This window comes from Podarcis bocagei, assembly GCF_964188305.1.
Source record: "Podarcis bocagei genome assembly, chromosome: 7".
In the NCBI taxonomy this organism is placed as follows: domain Eukaryota; kingdom Metazoa; phylum Chordata; class Lepidosauria; order Squamata; family Lacertidae; genus Podarcis; species Podarcis bocagei.
In genome coordinates, this window is record NC_138132.1 from 10,128,778 (window position 1) to 10,147,762 (window position 18,985).

Sequence of the window (18,985 nt, forward strand, 5' to 3'; positions counted from 1 at the left end):
TTGCTGAAATCAAGAGACCACTGCTGTCAAGAGTGCTCCCCAGCCAACGGAATGCACACAGCAGATAGTTAGCTCTTTATTGTCAAAGATAACACAGTCATTTCTACATCTCCAGATACCTATCCACGCTAGTCAAGCCTCTAAGCAGCTATTCCCATAGAGTCCACACTCTATGGAGCAGTTGCAGAAACAGGGGACCACTCCGTCTCAACCAGTTTATGTACCTTCCCCTGATGAGCTGCATGCACACAGCCAGAGACTACACCTGCGAGGCAACGTCCTCTGCTCGTCGCTTTTCGAACCCCTCCTGGTTCTGGGAGACGATGGTGCAGGAGAAAGTGGAGACACACCTGGCCTGTCACTTGCCTGATCTGAAGCTGCACCTGCTCCTGACCTTTGCCTCCTGGCCAGTACAGTTCCCCACAAATCACAGATCCCCTTTCCCAAATCAGATTCCAACCTCGCTTCCCCCAGTGCGCACACACCAGCACCCTGCCAGTCCCTGTCACCAGCACTCCCCTGATCCACCAAACTTGTAAAAAAGAGAGATTCGTCCAGCATGACTTGTTTTTGAGAAACCCAAGCTGGGCCCTAGTAATCACAGCATCTTTCCCTAAGTGCTCACACACCGACCTTTTAATTATCTGTTCCAGGACCTTTCCTGGTATCAACATCAAGCTGACCGGTCGCTAGTCACCTGGTATGAAGCATAGCTTGCTTGCTTGTTTGCTTTATTTGAAGTATCCCTAATCCACCATTCACCCAAAGGTTCCCGGGTGGAGACATACACAATATAACCAACATTAATCAATAACATTAAAACAACAGTGGTGCCTCGCAAGACGAAAAGAATCCGTTCTGTGATTCTCTTCGTCTAGCGGTTTTTTCGTCTTGCGAAGCAAGCCCATTGACAGATTAGCAGATTAGCGCTATTAGCGGCTTTTAGCGGCTTATCGGATCAGCTGATAAGCGGCTTAGCGGCTTAGAAAAAGGGGGGGGGGGAACCAGCAGGAACTCGCAAGACATTGTCGTCTTGCGAACCAAGCCCATAGGAGATTTGCTTTGCGAAGCACCTCCAAAACGGAAAACTCTTTTGTCTAGCGAGTTTTCCATCTTGCGAGGCATTCGTCTTGCGGGGCACCACTGAACATAAAACAAAATGGAGAGTTCAGTTTGCAAATAAAACCAGCAGTGGCGACATAAATCCAAACTTTCACCCCTCTTCAAAAGCCTGCTTAGAGAGGTACTTTGATGCCAAACCACACATTACCCAGATTTCTGTGTCATTTTTCCTTTGATTATTTTTTTTTAAATGAAAGCAGCTCTTGGAGGCTACAATCAGGAGTGGAGGAAAGGTGAGTAGGGAAGAGGCTGTAAAGGTATTTTTTCACCTGAAACATGCCCCTCCAGCTGCTTTTTCCTCCCATACACAAAAAAAATCTGGGCAAAAGTAGCTCAGTTGTGTTTATAAATTTTCCAGTTAACCATTTCTTCATCCCATCCCACGTGTTGTAGTAAGATTCTGCTGCGAGTCCAGTGAGCATCTGTATGTGGAATGGTTTATGTTTGTGCGCCATCTTGCCCTTTGCCTCAGGCGGCAAAATGTCTGGAGCCAGCCCTGCGTCCTAGCAGTGAGCTACAGCCCCTTCCCCAAGTTGCCATTTCCTGACTGGGAATCCATTCTGGTCTGCAAAGGTGATGTCGCCAAATCTCGACCATGAAACCATCAAGAATCACTTTCACACAGAGACCTACAAACATCCCGAAATGGCGCTGAGCAATGATCCATGTGGATTGATTTGGGAGGTACACGTGGGAAGTGAAGGAAAGTTTTTTGGAGGGGGCAACACACTGGGCTTGCAACCCCCCCCCCCGCCACCCATAACAAATTGTTGCCAACGAGGTCTTTAGTAAAGGTAAAGGTACCCCTAACCGTTAGATCCAGTCACGGATGATTCGGGGGTTGCAGCGCTCATCTCGCTCTATAGGCCGAGGGAGCCGCCGTTTGTCCACAGACAACTTCCGGGTCATGTGGCCAGCATGACTAAGCCGCTTCTGGCGAAACCAGAGCAGCGCATGGAAACGCCGTTTATCTTCCCGCCAGAGTGGTGCCTATTTATCTACTTGCATTTTGATGTACTTTCAAACTGCTATGTTGGCAGGAGCTGGGACCGAGCAACGGGAGCTCACCCCGTCACGGGGATTTGAACCGCTGACCTTCCGATCGGCAAGCCCTAGGCTCAGTGGTTTAGACCAGAGCGCCACCCGTGTCCCGAGGTCTTTAGTAGTTATGCAAAATAGCTCTTGTGCATTTTGGCAGCCAGGAACCTGGATGAGAGGAATTTATGTCCATTGATGGCCTGTGACAATGGATCCCAGCTACATGTTACACCCCACCAGCCCGGATGTGTGTGTGAGTGTTTGTGTGAGGAGGAGGGGATTGAAAGGAACAGTTTTGACAGCCTTGATTGGGGCAGCCTTTGTTTGTTGGGAGCTGACTGAGGAAAACTGCTAAGCAGCTGGCAGAAGGCACCTATTGCCCCCGTGATCCGTGAGGTTTGCTATGGTGGGGGGGGGGAGTTGTGGTAGCCAGCTGAGGTGATGCACAATGCCAGAGGAGGCCAGTCTCAAGATATGTAGAGGGTCTTTGTTGTTGAACATTAAAGCAGTGCTCTCAGCCTCAGTGTAACCTGATGCTTGAAGCTTAACTAAAGGTAAAGGTAAAGGTAAAGGGACCCCTGACCATTAGGTCCAGTCGTGGCCGACTCTGGGGTTGTGGCGCTCATCTCGCTTTATTGGCCGAGGGAGGCGGCATACAGCTTCCGGGTCATGTGGCCAGCATGACTAAGCTGCTTCTGGCGAACCAGAGCAGCACACGGAAACGCCGTTTACCTTCCCGCCAGAGTGGTACCTATTTATCTACTTGCACTTTGACGTGCTTTGGAACTGCTAGGTTGTCAGGAGCAGGGACCGAGCAACGGGAGCTCAACCCATCATGGGGATTCGAACCACCGACCTTCTGATTGGCAAGTCCTAGGCTCTGTAGTTTAACCCGCAGTGCCACCCGCGTCCACAGCACCACCCGCATCCCAAAGTTGATGAGGCTCAAAGGTGACCATAGTACCTGAGAGACACTCATGGAATGGACAGCTGAGAGCAAATAATAGAATTGCAGAGTTGGAAGGGACCCCAAGGGTCACGCAGTCCAGTGCTTTTAATTTTTTTGCATTAGAAACAACAAAGGGTGCTTCCAGACCATTTTCACCCCCCTGGGTAGGATTCATTCACACACTGGAAAATTCAGGCTGAACAACTGAAGTTGATTTGGAGCTGTTGTGCAACAGACCTCCTTCCTCAAAAGATCAGACTTTTTGCAATAGAGAAAGTGATGGGGAAATGCAGTGGGACTTGTGGGATAACCTGTTTTGACGTCACCTAACCTCGCCACAAACAAATGAGGATGAATGCTCATTAAACAGCCAATGCCATCTAACCTCTCCCAAACGTGTAAACAAATCCAGACTAATTCTCGATAAACTAGTTGTCCTCTGAAAAAAGACCAGAGTCTTGCGGCAGCTTAAAGGCCAACAATTTTTTGTGGCAAAGGTTCTCATGGATTACAGTTTACTTTGCCAGACGCATGAACTATCGTCCTGAATTACAGGTGTGTGTATATGTATCCCTGTAATTCCGGGTGAGATTTTATGATTGTTGCTGCTTTTATTCTGTGATGTGTGGTGTGTGTGTGTGTGTGTGTGTGTGTGTGTGTGTATTGATTTTATATTCTGTTCATGTTAGTCACCCTGGGAACTTTGTTGAAAAACCACCTAGAAATGCAAGCAAGCAAGCAAGCAAGCAAGCAAGCAAGCAAGCAAGCAAGCAAGCAAACAAACAAACAAACACAAACAAACAAACAGATAAATACTTTTTAGTTATGGCACAAGAAATCTCCAGAACAATCTTGTCAAACAGAAACTGGAATCAGAGTGAAATGTCATGAACCAGTTCTGAATGTGAAAAATGACAATTGGGGTCAGGTAATCCATTATTTGGGATGTGGGTGGCGCTGTGGTGTAAACTGTTGAGCCTAGGACTTGCTGATCAGAAGGTCAGCAGTTCGAATCCCCGTGACCGGGTGAGCTCCCATTGCTCGGTCCCTGCTCCTGCCCACCTAGCAGTTCAAAAGCACACCAAAGTGCAAGTAGATTAATAGGTACCACTCCGGTGGGAAGGTAAACGGCGTTTCCGTGTGATGCTCTGGTTCGCCAGAAGCAGCTGAATCATGCTGGCCGCATGACCCGGAAGCTGTACGCCGGCTCCCTCGGCCAATAAAGCGAGATGAGCGCCGCAACCCCAGAGTCGGTCACGACTGGACCTAATGGTCAGGGGTCCATTTACCTTTAATCCATTATTTAACTGATTTTTTGTACAGTGGTACCTTGGTTTATGAACTTAATCCGTTCCGGAAGTTCATTCTTAAACTGAAACTGTTCTTAAACCGAGGTGCGCTTTCTCTAATGAGGCCTCTCACCGTCGGTGCCCTGCCACCGTTCAGATTCCATTCTTAGACCAAGGTAAAGTTTTCAAACTGGCACACTATTTTCGGTTTTGCGGAGTTTGTAAACCGAATCGTTCTTAAACAGAACTGTTCTTAAACCGTTTGGCATCCATTCCTTGCATTGTCGCTTTAACACCTCTTCATGTAACAAATAAGTTTTTTTAATGTGTCTTAATGATTAAGCCATAGAGGTAAGTGGGTACACAAACTTATTGCCTTGGGTGGAGATACACAACAGTCAAAGTGGGTGGAAGAGTTCAGCCAGAACTTGCAGGGTTGTTGCTTTGCCCCATTCAGAGATTGCAAAACACGCTTACAGTTTGTCTAGTCATGGATGGGGAACTTGTCACTTCCCAGCTCCTGTCAGCCCCAGCCAGCAGTGCCAGTAGTCGGGGATGAATCATAGAATCATAGAGTTGGAAGAGACCACAAGGGCCATCGAGTCCAACCCCCTGCCAAGCAGGAAACACCATCAGAGCACTCCTGACATATGGTTGTCAAGCCTCTGCTTAAAGTCCTCCAAAGTAGGAGACTCCACCACACTCCTTGGCAGCAAATTCCACTGTTGAACAGCTCTTACTGTCAGGAAGTTCTTCCTAATGTTTAGGTGGAATCTTCTTTCTTGTATTTTGGATCCATTGCTCCGTGACCGCTTCTCTGCAGCAGCAGAAAACAACCTTTCTCCCTCCTCTATGTGACATCCTTTTATATATTTGAACATGGCTATCATATCACCCCTTAACCTCCTCTTCTCCAGGCTAAACATGCCTAGCTCCCTTAGCCGTTCCTCATAAGGCATCGTTTCCAGGCCTTTGACCATTTTGGTTGCCCTCCTCTGGACACGTTCCAGTTTGTCAGTGTCCTTCTTGAATTGTGGTGCCCAGAACTGGACACAGTACTCCAGGTGAGGTCTGACCAGAGCAGAATACAGTGGCACTATTACTTCCCTTGACCTAGATGCTATACTCCTATTGATGCAGCCCAGCATTGCATTGGCTTTTTTAGCTGCCGCGTCACACTGTTGGCTCATGTCAAGTTTGTGGTCAACCAAGTTCTAGTCCAACAGTATCATGAGTTCTAGTCCAACAGCATCTGGAAAATGACAGCTTCCTCACTCCTGAAGGTGTTATCATTTGGAAAATTCCAAAATCTGTTTTAGGGGGGAACTTTTATTAGCCCAAACAAAATGTTATGAAATAGTGTGCAGAACTCTCATAGACGCAACTAGAAATCTGCAAAGCACCGAACAGAGACTGTGACAAAATGCTGGCTCTGTGTGTCTTGGAGACAAATGGTGGGATATAAATAAGCAAATAAATAAAATGGCTCCAACAATAATCAACGTTTTTTCTTACTCCTTCCTGCCCCTATTTTGCTTACCATGTGGCCTGGTTAAGAGTTCTGGATAACTTTGACAGTTAACACTTACTATGAATTTAAACACCTGTTAAGATATCGTAACTAAATTTTGCACTCGACTAAGGAGCTAGTTTTCATCTGTGTTTGGACACAATTTATCAATATAGCAAACTGAATCTCTCAAAACTGCATTGATCTTAAACAAATATTGCATGATGGTTCCTGAGATCAAGGAGCAGGTTTCCTCCATATGTTTGCAAACAACTGGACAGCATTTCAAACCTCTGTCTTGTTCCCTGTAACCTCACTTCTCGCAATGAGGGAACCACCAGAAGGCCCTCGGAGCTGGATCTCAGTGTCCAGGCAGAATGATGGGGATGGAGACGCTCCTTCAGGTATACTGGACCGAGGCCGTTTAGGGCTTTAAAGGTCAGCACCAACACTTTGAATTGTGCTCGGAAACGTACTGGGAGCCAATGCATATCTCTCAGGACCGGTGTTCTACTGTATGGTCCCGGTGGCCGCTCCCAGTCACCAGTCTAGCTGCCGCATTCTGGATTAATTGCAGTTTCTGGGTCACCTTCAAAGGTAGCCCCACGTAGAGCGCATTGCAGTAGTCCAAGCGGCAGACAACTAGAGCATGCACCACTCTGGCGAGACAGTCCTTGGGCAGGTAGGATCACAGCCTGCATACCAGATGGAGCTGGTAGACAGCCGCCCTGGACACAGAATTGACCTGTGCCTCCATGGACAGCTGTGAGTCAAAAATGACTCCCAGGCTGCGCACCTGGTCCTTCAGGGGCACGGTTACCCCATTCAGGACCAAGGAGTCCCCCACACCTGCCCGCCTCCTGTCCTCCCAAAACAGTACTTCTGTCTTGTCAGGATTCAACCTCAATCTGTTAGCCGCCAGGCACTCACACAGGACATTCACGGCCTTCACTGCTTCTGCTGTGTGTGTAGAGCTAGCCTGATACCCTCATTTTACAGACAGGGAACTATTACAGAATGTCTTGACCAGGGCCACATAGATTTTGAGCCAGTGGCAGCGCTGAGACGGAAACTGCATCCAAATACATCTTTCTGTTTGCTGGACTACTCTAGCTGAAATGCCTAGAAATTAAAATGTTGTATAACTGGGATTGTTGGATAAAGGGCGGTATATAAATAGAAAAAAAAGAAGAAAGAAGGAGGAGAAGGAGAAGAAGATATGTTGCATACAGCCACATTACAAGTGAGCATTTGGCATGTACTAAATAAGCATGGGGCCACTTTGTCTTTTTAGGCCTTGCATCTGACTAGCTTAATTTACTTTAAAATTAAAATGTGCCATTCCCCTGGGCAATGAAGCAGTTAACACTGCAGCGAGGATGATAGGATGCTCCTAAAAGGATGCTCAGGCATCATTCAGGAATTAATCTCTTAAAATTACTTTATTTTCCTGATGCTAATGTGTGGAATGCTATTATGTGTAATTACTGTGCCCATAATCTCTCTTTGTCACCTTCTCCCTTCCTCTTGCATACTCTTCCTACCTGCCCATTTCTTAGACACCAGGATAGCGTTGGCTTGGGGAGTCACTGGGTGGTTGAGAAGGAGCCTTGGGTTCCTGCACCGGAATGGGTGTGCTTTCAGGCTGAAGCAAGGAAGAACACCAGCGGCTAGCTTGGAGGGACTTGTGTGGTGTGTGACTTAAGGTTCCCAGAAAAACGATTTCCTTGCTGGGTTAGTTGGGGAATAACCTGTGCCAAGCCACACAACATCCTTGCCTCTGTTTGCTGCAGTCTGTGGGCTCAAGAGACAATTAGAGGGGAGTGAGACACAACAGCAATAGCACTCCCCTATTTGTTATTTTTTTTAATTATTTTTATTGAGATTTTCAGTTAAACAGAAAACAAACCAAAACAAACAGTCAGAAACTAAAACAAACACTCTTAACAACCATTCTTTGGAACCATCATCTTATTTTCATTGCGTTAGATCACGCCTCGACTTCCTTCCTATCCCGTTGCGGTTTTCTTGGTATACTTCAACTCTTACAGTTTCTGTTCCCTTTTATGTACACATCACAAGGTTTATGTTAAACCTACTGAAGTTTTTAAATTTCTACAATTACTTTCAATATATGTCACAAATTTACTCCAGTCTTCAATAAACTTTGTACCTTCTTGGTGTCTAATTTTATGTGTCATTCATGCTAATTCTGCGTATTCAAATAATTTTACTTGCCAATCCATAACCGTAGGGATCTCTGCTGATTTCCATTTTTGAGCTATCAATACCCTGGCTGCCACCGTTGCATATTGAAACAATCTCTGATCTTCCTTTTTAATTTCGTCACCTATTATTCCTAACAAAAATGCTTCCGGTTTTTTTGAAAAAGTATATCTGAAAATTTTCTTTAATTCGTTATATATAAGCTCCCAAATTTTTTTCATTTCCTCACAAACCCACCACATATGGTAAAGGTCCCCATCCTTCTGCTTACATTTCCAGCATGCTTTGTTTCCAATTTTATACATTTTCCCCAATTTTACCAGTGCGATGTACCATAGCACTCTCCTATTTGTGAGCTTCAGCTACCAGTATTCAGACTCATGCTGCCTCTGATTCTGTATGTAGTATTACAGAGCTTCCAGGCCTTTGTACTCTTGAGATTTGGCTGCCTCTTAATTCAGGGATGGGGAAACCTGTGGCCTTCCAGATATTGGGGGACAACCACTCCCACCTTCCCTGGCTGTTGGCCATGCTGTCTGGGATTGGTGGGAGTTGGGTCCAAAAGCATCTGATGTTCACAGGCATACCCTCCAACACTTTGAAGCCAAAATCCAGGACGCCAGATTCAACTTTTTTATCGCAACAGTTTGGGGTGCTGTGATCTCATGCAATTTCACTTTTTTTCCGGGCGGAAATTGAGCGAGGTCACAGCAAGCAAAACGGCCACCATTCTCTCATGATTAAAAAAAATAGGATGTCCCTTTCTTCCGGGACACTTGGGGGGTATATACACAGGTCCCTCATCACTGCCTCAGTTAATATGAATTAGGGTGTAATCCTAAAGATATATACCTGGATATAAGCTCCATTGAACTCAATGGTGCTTGCTTCTGAGTACACACATGAAAGACTGTACTGTAAATCCAATTAAGTAAAACACAGCTCATTAGATTGTTTCCTTTAGGGCTAGTCTGCAATTCATCTTTTAAAATTGACTTAGGAGACACACCCACTTGATGGATCCTTCAATGGAAACATAAATCATGCTAATAAAATTCCAAACAGTTCTTATAATCTGAGAATCATCCATTGTCTTTAAGCAAATTACCTTTCCTGAGGCTTGTCACTGCATCACAATTGCTTGCAGATTTGGCCCAGTCGAATTTGAATACTGTTACATGCTCTCCCCACTTTCCTGAGATGTGAGACCTTCTGAGAAAACACTAGTTGGGTTTGGCTTCCTATGGAGGAGAGACAAGTGGAGATGGATGCTGTTTTTGTAATATTTGATTCATTTAGAAATCTACAGTAGCGACTGCTACAATGAATGAGAGAGCCTCGTCTGGCTGGAGAAGTAGGGGAGAGCTTAAGGAGGTTTTGAATAGGGTGGCCAGGTGACAAAGAAATGAGGGCATGTTCACTAGTCATGTAGAAGAGAGAATTCCAGCAGGTATATAGTGCATGACGAGCTGCACTGGATGAAATTATCTCTTCTATGCGACAATTAAAGGTTCAGGAGCCCCATCCATATCACTATTAAAGGTGCAGGAGCCCTGTTCCAGTTTTTGGCATCTGTCCACTCTAGCTTTGACTGTTTGGCCAGCAAAGGAGAATGCTTTACAGGTGACTGGGAGAACTGATCCTGATGGATACTAGCATGGCTTGCTTACTTGCAAATTAACAATCCAGTACAGTGGTACCTCAGGTTAAGTACTTAATTCATTCCGGAGGTCCGTTCTTAACCTGAAACTGTTCTTAACCTGAAGCACCACTTTAGCTAATGGGGCCTCCTGCTGCTGCCAGAGCACAATTTTTGTTCTCATCCTGAAGCAAAGTTCTTAACCCGAGGTACTATTTATGGGTTAGAGGAGTCTGTAACCTGAAGCGTATGTAACCTGAAGCGTATGTAACCTGAGGTACCACTGTACAACCGCATTTAACTTGTGCCTTTTCAAATTACCTAGTTGGAGGCTGGTGGGTTGAAATCAAACAATTGAAATGCTGGAAGGTGGGGAGCTTAAAAGCTCTTTTGGCACAGGGTTTTCCCAGTGCGGAAGGAGCTTTTAAGCTCTCTGCCTTGCTTGCCAGACTCGGGGATGCTCTTGCAGGAACTTGCATGACCCTGCAAGATCTCGTGGGAGCATTCCCGAACCTTAAAAACAAAGCAGAAACCTTAAAAAACTCTCTTTCTTGTTTGCAGGGTAGGGGTGGGGGTGGGGGTGCAAGGCCCTCTTAGCACACCAACTCTGGAAAAATAAGGCTGCTTGCTTGGGAGGCGGGCTGTCATTACACCAATCAGGCCATTGTTCTGTCTAGCATAGTATTGTGTGCTCTGATTGGCATGACTGTCCCAGGTAGACTTTCCAACCCTTGTTACAGAGATCTATCAGGTGGAGTTGTCAGGAATTGAAACGTCTGAGTTCGAAACATAGGTTTTACGACAGTGGTGGGGAGCATCCAGCCCCCCCCAAGGCAAATTAAGTCCAGCAGGTCTCCTAATTAGGCTCACAAGGCAGTTCTCACCAAACCGTGCCAGCCTGCCCACATACCTGCCATTACCAGGTATGTGTGACACCAGGTGTGGGGCAGGTGAAGACACAACTGCAAAGCAGGTGGCTCTGCTGGAATCATCTGGTTCTGAAGAATGGGCAAGAAAAATGTAAAGGGAAACACTTCCTTTGCTCTTGAAGTTTGAAAACAAACCATGAGGTTTGCAGCACCTGCTGCCTATCAGCTGCACATGTTGATTTCAAACACCAAGGGCAAAGGAAGGGTTTTTCAAGCCGGTCTGCAAAGGAAAACACCAGGGCAACATCCAGTGACTGACAGGTAGGGAGCCCCGCCTCCTGCCAAATTGACCCACAGCTGTTGGGCGATATGTCGCTGGACCCAGTTCCTTATCTCTGCTTTACGAATAAGCTGTGTGTGCTCCACTCAGGAGATTAGAGTGTGTTGCAAGTGCAGTGACTGAGGTGTGCCCAGTCAGAGATGAGGATGTGTGTGGAGTCTATTATATGCAGGTGATTCAGACTGTTTCACCTGCATATATTATATAACCAGGGCCACATGCTGTTCATAGGACTTCACAATAAGGAAGTGCATACCCTCAAGGATTTCTCCAATGGAAATAGGAATGTCCTAAGGAAAAGCAGGACATTCCGGCATCAAGCCAGAAATCGGGACAAGCTTCTCTAAATCAGGGAAATCCCTGGAAAATAGGGACACTTGAGAGGGTCAGGAAGTGCTGATGGTCACTTTGTGTTTGCTTGATGTAATTTATAGGAAAGCTTCCCTGACCAAAGGAATTCAAGCACCCAGAAATATTTCCCCCTACTAGACTAGACATTACATAGGAGATGTATTCATCAAACTCCAGTCTTATTGCCTTTTTTAAAAAAAATAACTGAATAACAACCTTGGCGTTTGCAGCATAGGTTGGAGGGACTGCTTAGCAATTTTCCTTTCTGGCATTTTTTTCACTCAGAACCTGCTGCCTCACATTTTAAAGATACAGAATAAACCTTATCTCACCACCACTACCACCACTCCCCAGCTGCTGAGAGAAAAGTAGTGTAGGAAAGAATCATTGTGCATGAACAAATGGTGGGAATGGTTAAGCAGCCCCTCACCTTTCATTTTCACTGCTCCTGAATGCAGCCTCTGAGGTTGCTATTCATAAAATGAATTTTCAGAACAGATTCATGTGCCTCCAAGTGCAATGGCTAGTTGATTCACTCAAGGAGCTTCCAGAGTGTCACTATTTTTTTGGTGGCATTCAATCACATCCTGGTGAACTCAGGCTACACAACTAAAGCTGATAAATGGGGCTGTTCCAAAAGATTGGACTTTTTCTGATAAGAAAAGTCATTGGGAAATGGCACTGGAAAGTGTGAGACAATGCTTGGTGCGACATCGTCTAACCTCCCTGCAAACAAATCAGCATAAATGCTTCTGAAATAGCTGGCGTCATCTAATCTCTCCACAAAGAGTAAACAGGAGTGTGTACACAGGACACCAGAGAGGACTGGGCACTGTAGCGTGCCCTTGAGTGGCACAATCTCATACTTTGTGCTTGACTTGTTGTGGCACACTTGCCACAGAGTTTGGCCACCACCGAGCATAGGGCTTGTTCAACGGCAGGTTTCCTGATGGATTCTCATGTGACCTGCTCTGGCCTGTGAAATTAAAAATGTTTTTTTGTTGTGTGTTTAATTGTCTTGTAGTACATCCTTGACTTGGCTGGTGCTCAGTAGTGGCGCTAGTGCACAGACTCAATCACTGCTTGACCTTCTCATGACCCTGTCAGTTCAAATCCTGCTTTGAGCTCCAGTCCTGATAATTGACGAAAGCGGCAGATGAGGGACTAGTGTAGCCGACGATTCATGATTGGAATAAAATACTTAAATAAAACTCATTTAATTAGAAATATTTGTTGATTTCTTAATCGCGAAGCTCTCTGAGCAGCGTACATGATGGAATTGTTCACAGAACACGGCTAAAATCCATGGCTGTTAAAAGAAACAAACCCAAATAAACATAAACTATTAATAAAACACAGATAAAATGAGTAGAACTTCTAATAAAACAAAACAAATATAGATACCGTAACTGAATTTCATGTGTGGGCAGGCTTGCTGAAAAAAACAAAACGGTTTTCTGCAGTCGTCTAAAGTTATAGAGTAAAGGCACCTGCCTAAGGCAAGGAGTTCAGAAAAGGCTAACAGATGCAACAAACTCTGATACAGAATGATGAAATGCATACCTTGACTAAACTAATGAAAACACGTGACAAAGGGAAAGGGGAAGTGTTTCCAGGGAGAAAAGGCATTGCAAGGATTGCAGACAATGCTAGTCATGGAAATGTTTTGTCGGTTCTTGGCTCCGAGTAGGAGTGTGACAAATATCTTATTAATGCTAATCATGCATAGTCCTGACAATGCTTTGTTTATTTAGCAAAAATGATATCCTGCCTTTCAGAGAGAGAGAAATCCTCTTAAGACAACAAACAAATATATATAAACTAAGGATGCCTCCAGACTATCACTATTTTGCAGGAGGGAATCAAGCACATATTGGAAATTTAGGTTTGCAAAATTAAAAAGGATTGAAGTGCTCTGTCAATCTAGTGCAATGGAAGAACTTTATGTTATTATTTATTAAATTTGTATACAGTGGTACCTTGGTTTATGAACTTAATCCATTCCGGAAGTCCGTTCTTAAACAAAGCATTTTTAAACCAAGGCGTGGTTTCCCATAGCAGTGGGGGACTCAATTTACAAATGGAACACACTCAACAGGAAGCGAAACATGTTCTTATTCCAAGGCAAAGTTCCCAAACCGAAACACCTACTTCTGGGTTTGCAGCGTTCTTAATCCAAGTTGTTCATTAACTAAGCTGTTCTTAAACCAAGGTACCACTGTATAGAAATTTAATAAATAATAACATAAAGTTCTTCCATTGCACTAGATTGACAGAGCACTTCAATCCTTTTTAATTTTGCAAACCTAAATTTCCAATATGTGCTTGATTCTGCTCTGGTCAATAGTGCCACTGTATTCTGCTCTGGTCAGACCTCACCTGGAGTACTGTGTCCAGTTCTGGGCACCACAGTTCAAGAAGGACACTGACAAACTGGAACGTGTTCAGAGGAGGGCAACCAAAATGGTCAAAGGTCTGGAAACGATGCCTTATGAGGAACGGCTAAGGGAGCTGGGCATGTTTAGCCTGGAGAGGAGGAGGTTAAGGGGTGATATGATAGCCATGTTCAAATATATAAAAGGATGTCACATAGAGGAGGGAGAAAGGTTGTTTTCTGCTGCTCCAGAGAAGCGAACACGGAGCAATGGATCCAAACTACAAGAAAGAAGATTCCACCTAAACATTAGGAAGAACTTCCTGACAGTAAGAGCTGTTCGACAGTGGAATTTGCTGCCAAGGAGTGTGGTGGAGTCTCCTCTTTTGGAGGTCTTTAAGCAGAGGCTTGACAACCATATGTCAGGAGTGCTCTGATGGTGTTTCCTGCTTGGCAGGGGGTTGGACTCGATGGCCCTTGTGGTCTCTTCCAACTCTATGATTCTATGATTCTACCACTGTACTGCCCTTCACCTGAAGATCACAGGGCAGTTCACAATGCAAGTGCCTGGTTGAACAGAAACGTTTTTGCCGGCGCCTAAAGATGTATAATGAAGGTGCCAGGCACACATCCCTTGGTAAAGCATTCCACAATCGAGGTGCCACCACAGAAAAGGCCCATTCTTGTGCTGCCACCCTCTGCACCTCTCTGAACGGGGCACACCAAGAAGGGGCTCAGATGATGATCTCATGGTCCAGGTTGGATCATATGGAGAGAGGTGGTCCTTAAGGAATTGCAGTCCTGAGCCGTTTAAGGCTTTATAGGTCAAAACAAGCACTTTGAATTGTGCCCGGAAACTATTTGGCAGCCAGTGCTGTCAGGCCAGGATCGGTGTCATATGCCCAAACTATCTTGTCCTGGTAAACCACCTGGCCCACTCCTTCAGAGAGAGTGTAACCCCCTCAAGAGCTGGCAACCTTTCATCCATCCGGTCTCGGGAACCACCCGCTAAGAGTGCCTCAGTTTTATCTGGATTGAGCTTCAGTTTGTTGGCTCTCATCCAGTCCATTACTGAGGCAAGACATCAATCCAGTACTGCCCCACCTGTGGATTTAAAGGAGAAGTAGAGCTGTGTGTCATCACCGTAGTGCTGACAACATACTCTGGATAATCCCACTCGGCAATTTCATGTAGATGTTGAACAGTATAGGAGATAAAATTGAACGCTGAGGAACCCCACACTGAAGGACCCAAGAGCACTTCTGAAGCGTCACCCCTCTTGGAATGGCCATCCAAGTAGGACCAGAACCACCGCAAAGCTCACCCCCAACTCAGACAGCTGCTCCAGAGGGTACCATGGTCGATGGTATCAAAAGCTGCTGAGAGGTTGAAGAAAATTAACAGCGGCACATTTCCTCCGTCTCTCTCCCAAAAGAGCTCATCATACCGGCTGGCCAAAGCAGTTTCTGTGCCGAAACCCCAATTGAAATGGATCTAGAAAATCTGTTTCCTCCAAGAGTCCCTAGGCTTGGTCCACGACTACCTGCTCAAGAACCTTGCCCAGGAAGGGGAGATTGGCTGGTGGTTACTTAATTTCCAAATCCAGGGAGAGTTTCTTGAGGAGTGGTTTTGCCACAGGCTCCTTCAAGCGGGCAGGGACCCCCCCCCCTTGCAAGGCAATATTGAACACCTCCCTGGTTCAGCCAGCTGTCCCCTCCCTGCTAATTTGTATCAGCCAAGAGGGGCAAGGGTCCAGAATACAAGTAGTTGCCCTGACAGCTTGTCCACATCCTTGAGCTTTACTAGCTAAAACTCGCCCAACACAACAGGAATGGACACCCCTTGAGATTCATCTACCATTAATAGCAGAGTCAAGATCCCGGTCACAAGCTTCATTCAGCTGGTCCACAGCATACCTGTAAAAAAAATGCAATTAATAATCATGCACCATGTAGTACAGCAGTTGCTACAGCAGGCCGAGAAGTCATTTAGTGATCTGCTAAGATGCTTAGCAACTTTCAAGTGGTTTATGAGGGGGGAAAGTTTGTGTTTAAAAAAGATAAAGGAATCACCACATCAGAGCAAAATAGATAGACAGCAACAGTTTTATATTTTTTTAAAAAGTCACAGCACTATTGTGCATGCTTCTTTCATGTGGCGAAGGCTTATTAACTGGTTGCCTACCTCACTAGACTGGAATATGTACATTGTTAATTAATATGGGTGGTATGAGTTGAAAACACAAATTTAAGCCACTCCAGCCTACCACAAGTGCTTTGTATTTCTTCCCAAGAGATGTTGGCCCAGGAAAAGTGATTGCTTTAACCCACATGGTGACACTCTGCATATCATTGTGATGATGCTCTCACAGGCCCGCCAGTTCAGAATAAAAACAAACCTATCTGCTTGGAATCCAAAGGAAGTCAAAGCACCAGTGGAATCCTTAAGGGGGTGGAGAACTGGAGAGGAACTGCATCCCTAAGATGTAAACAACAAACAGCCTTACGGTGTTGCAAAGACTAACCTGCATGGATTGTGGCATGGTAAGGAGATCCTCTCACCGTTTCATCCTACTCGTGCTGTATGATGTGGAGAGAAAGCTCTCCTTTGCATTCCACTGTGTGGGGTAGTCTCAGTATGTGATGAAGCAAGAAAGAGCCCTCTCTGTAGTGGTGCTTTGCTGACACTTTCCATCATTTTGGTGCCAAGTTTTATTTATTCATTTATTTATTGCATGTACAGTGGTACCTCGGGTTACATACGCTTCAGGTTACAGACTCCGCTAACCCAGAAACAGTACCTCGGGTTAAGAACTTTGCTTCAGGATGAGAACAGAAATTGTGCTCTGGCGGCACGGCAGCAGCAGGAGGCCCTGTTAGCTAAAGTGGTGCTTCAGGTTAAGAACAGTTTCAGGTTAAGAACAGACCTCAAGAATGAATTAAGTACTTAACCTGAGGTACCACTGTGTATCCCACCTTTTTTCTCTAACGAACTCAAGGTGGCGAACACTGGTCCTCCCCCTCCTCGTTTAATCCCCAGAACAACCCTGTGAGGCAGGTTAGGCTGAGAGGCAGTGACTGGCCCAAAGGTCATCCAGTGACCTTCATGACCAAGGCGGGGGGGGGGGGATATTCAAACCCTGGTCTCCAACCGCTACTCCACACTGGCTCTTATAAGTAAGAGATTTACTTATTTGCAAAGGCATTTTCATGGTATTGTGTGTGTGTGTGTGTTCTTATTGTTTAAACTGGTTTTCAGTGGTTTGTATTTTTATTTTATGTGACTGCGTCTGTATTTTGCACCCCATCGTGGCATCCGCTAAAGGACGGGCTATAAATATTCCTCATAAGTAAATAAGTCATTGAATAAAACTGTTAAGTCACTGAGGTGCCACAAGGATCCTTGACGAATGGAGTTGCCTCTCTGGAATTCATCCCAAAAGTAGTTTGTGACAGAGATTTAGTCGCTCATCTATGAACATAAGCCACTTACACTTCTAGCAGTCAGCCCAAGTCATCGTGAGCGCTTCTAATGCTGCGACCAGTACTTTTTCCTAGGCAACCAGAATATGATAAATATTTATGGCAAACACTTGTTTCAGTGCCATGACTGTTAAAGCGGTACTGTATTAGTGTTTTACATTTATAGTGTGGATGTGATCAAAGCCAGCTTCTGGGTACAGGTAGCAGATGGTTTGGATGAGGAAAGGTCTTGGACTGCCCAGATAACCAGCAGAAAATGAGGAGCCTGGTCCCTAATGAGTATTTCCTGTGCACAGAGTAAGATCTGCTCAGTCACCCACTGCCAAATGATTATTGCCAGGTAGGCTGTCATTAACTATAGCATAGTCAGGCTGCGGACACACTAACCTGTTTGGAGCACAAAAATATAGTTCATCTCAATCTGGATGTATTCATGCTCATCTTCAACATGCTGCTTTCAATCAAAATTGATTCTAGATCCTTCCATGCACAAGGGTGGGGTGTGATTAGCTGAAACACATTATAAACCCCTCCCCTTGTGATAGAATTATCCGCTCCTCTTCCTCCCTGCACATGGGCCAGGTGAATGATGGAGGAAGCGGTGACTGCAATCTTGGTTATTAGTCCACCCACAACGGAATTAGGCAGGTGTGGTTACACCCCCCTCCACAATTGCTGGAACCATCTACAAACGGACACAATTTCCTACTTTACAATTGTATGGTTATATGGCACTGTACGGTAATGCAGAACCAATCTGCTTTATTCTCGGATTGAAACCAGTTTCTCAATAAGTGGTTTTCAGATTGTGTGTGGACTACGTAGAAAAAGCAACTAATTACAGCAGAACAGAATGTTTGCAAAACTAACTTATTTGTCATGCTGCTAAGAAAGTAGACATTTGGCCACCATAGCGAAGCCCATTGCCCTGCTGGACATAAGCAAAAAAAGCTCTATAGCACAGGCTTCCATCTTGAAAAGTCAATAACTATGGCATTTCAGAACATTCCCATCTTGGTCAGCAAACAGTTGTTGCAGTTTGGATCGGGGAATGAAGTGGAACGGACCAAGAGAGAAAAAGATTTAGAGGATCCCCAGTGTGCCAGTGAGAAAGCAAATTGGATTGTGGAGTTTTGTCTTGAAGCAGCTGCAGAGACCGATCCACAACGGGGGTGGCTCCAAAATGATTAAACCTGTGATTTTTCCTGAAGTAGCTGCTTAATCTGCAGGAAAGGAGAACTCTGTGAAAATCCCAAGATGAAAACAACATAGGCCGCTGCCTAATGTGTGTGTGGGGGGGGGGGGGAGGGTTGTGTTTGTATTTTTTTGTGGAGAGGCTGTTTACTTTTGCTACAGGGATTTTTCCTGCAAGATTTAGCAATAGTTTAAAGATGCTGTTGATCTGTGCTTTTTGCAGGTTGTTAAGTGATGAGAACTGTTTAATGGTTTTAAGAACATGGTGTGTGTGTGTGTGTGTGTGTGTGTGTGTGTGTGTGTGTGTGTGTGTGTGTGTGTTTGAAAGCCACCTTGTGCTGCAGTCGCCCTAGGGAAAAAGAAATGATTGTGATGATTGTTTGGGTAACTGTGTGTTTGTTTGAAAGCCGTGTGTGTGCTACAAGGGCACTGTTAAGGAAAAAAATCTAGGTGTGAGGCTGCTCAGTCACCCAGCCCATCGGGCAGAGCCCACGGGTCCCTGCGGAATAAAGGAAGGATTCCAGCCACCAACCGGAGCAAATAGCTGCAGACCAAAGTTTATTGCGCAATAAGTTCAAAGAGCAAATTTGAACCCCGAGGAT

At 45.3% G+C, this 18,985-nt stretch overlaps 1 long non-coding RNA gene across 4 annotated transcripts; it reads right to left on the reverse strand.

The window, feature by feature from the left end:
• Nucleotides 1-5,628: 5,628 nt before the first annotated feature.
• On the reverse strand, nucleotides 5,629-17,664 carry LOC308590639. Of its 4 annotated transcripts, XR_014009826.1 has the most exons (7): nucleotides 17,577-17,664; nucleotides 15,565-15,623; nucleotides 12,546-12,642; nucleotides 9,243-9,371; nucleotides 8,987-9,049; nucleotides 7,453-7,709; nucleotides 5,629-5,708 (listed from the first exon to the last, which is right to left on the reverse strand). It is a non-coding gene; the product is annotated as an uncharacterized lncRNA (long non-coding RNA). The 4 variants fall into 4 exon arrangements; XR_014009828.1 differs by lacking the exon at nucleotides 5,629-5,708 and having other exon boundaries at nucleotides 6,666-7,702; XR_014009829.1 differs by lacking the exon at nucleotides 5,629-5,708 and having other exon boundaries at nucleotides 6,666-7,709.
• Between the last annotated feature and the right edge of the window lie 1,321 nt (nucleotides 17,665-18,985).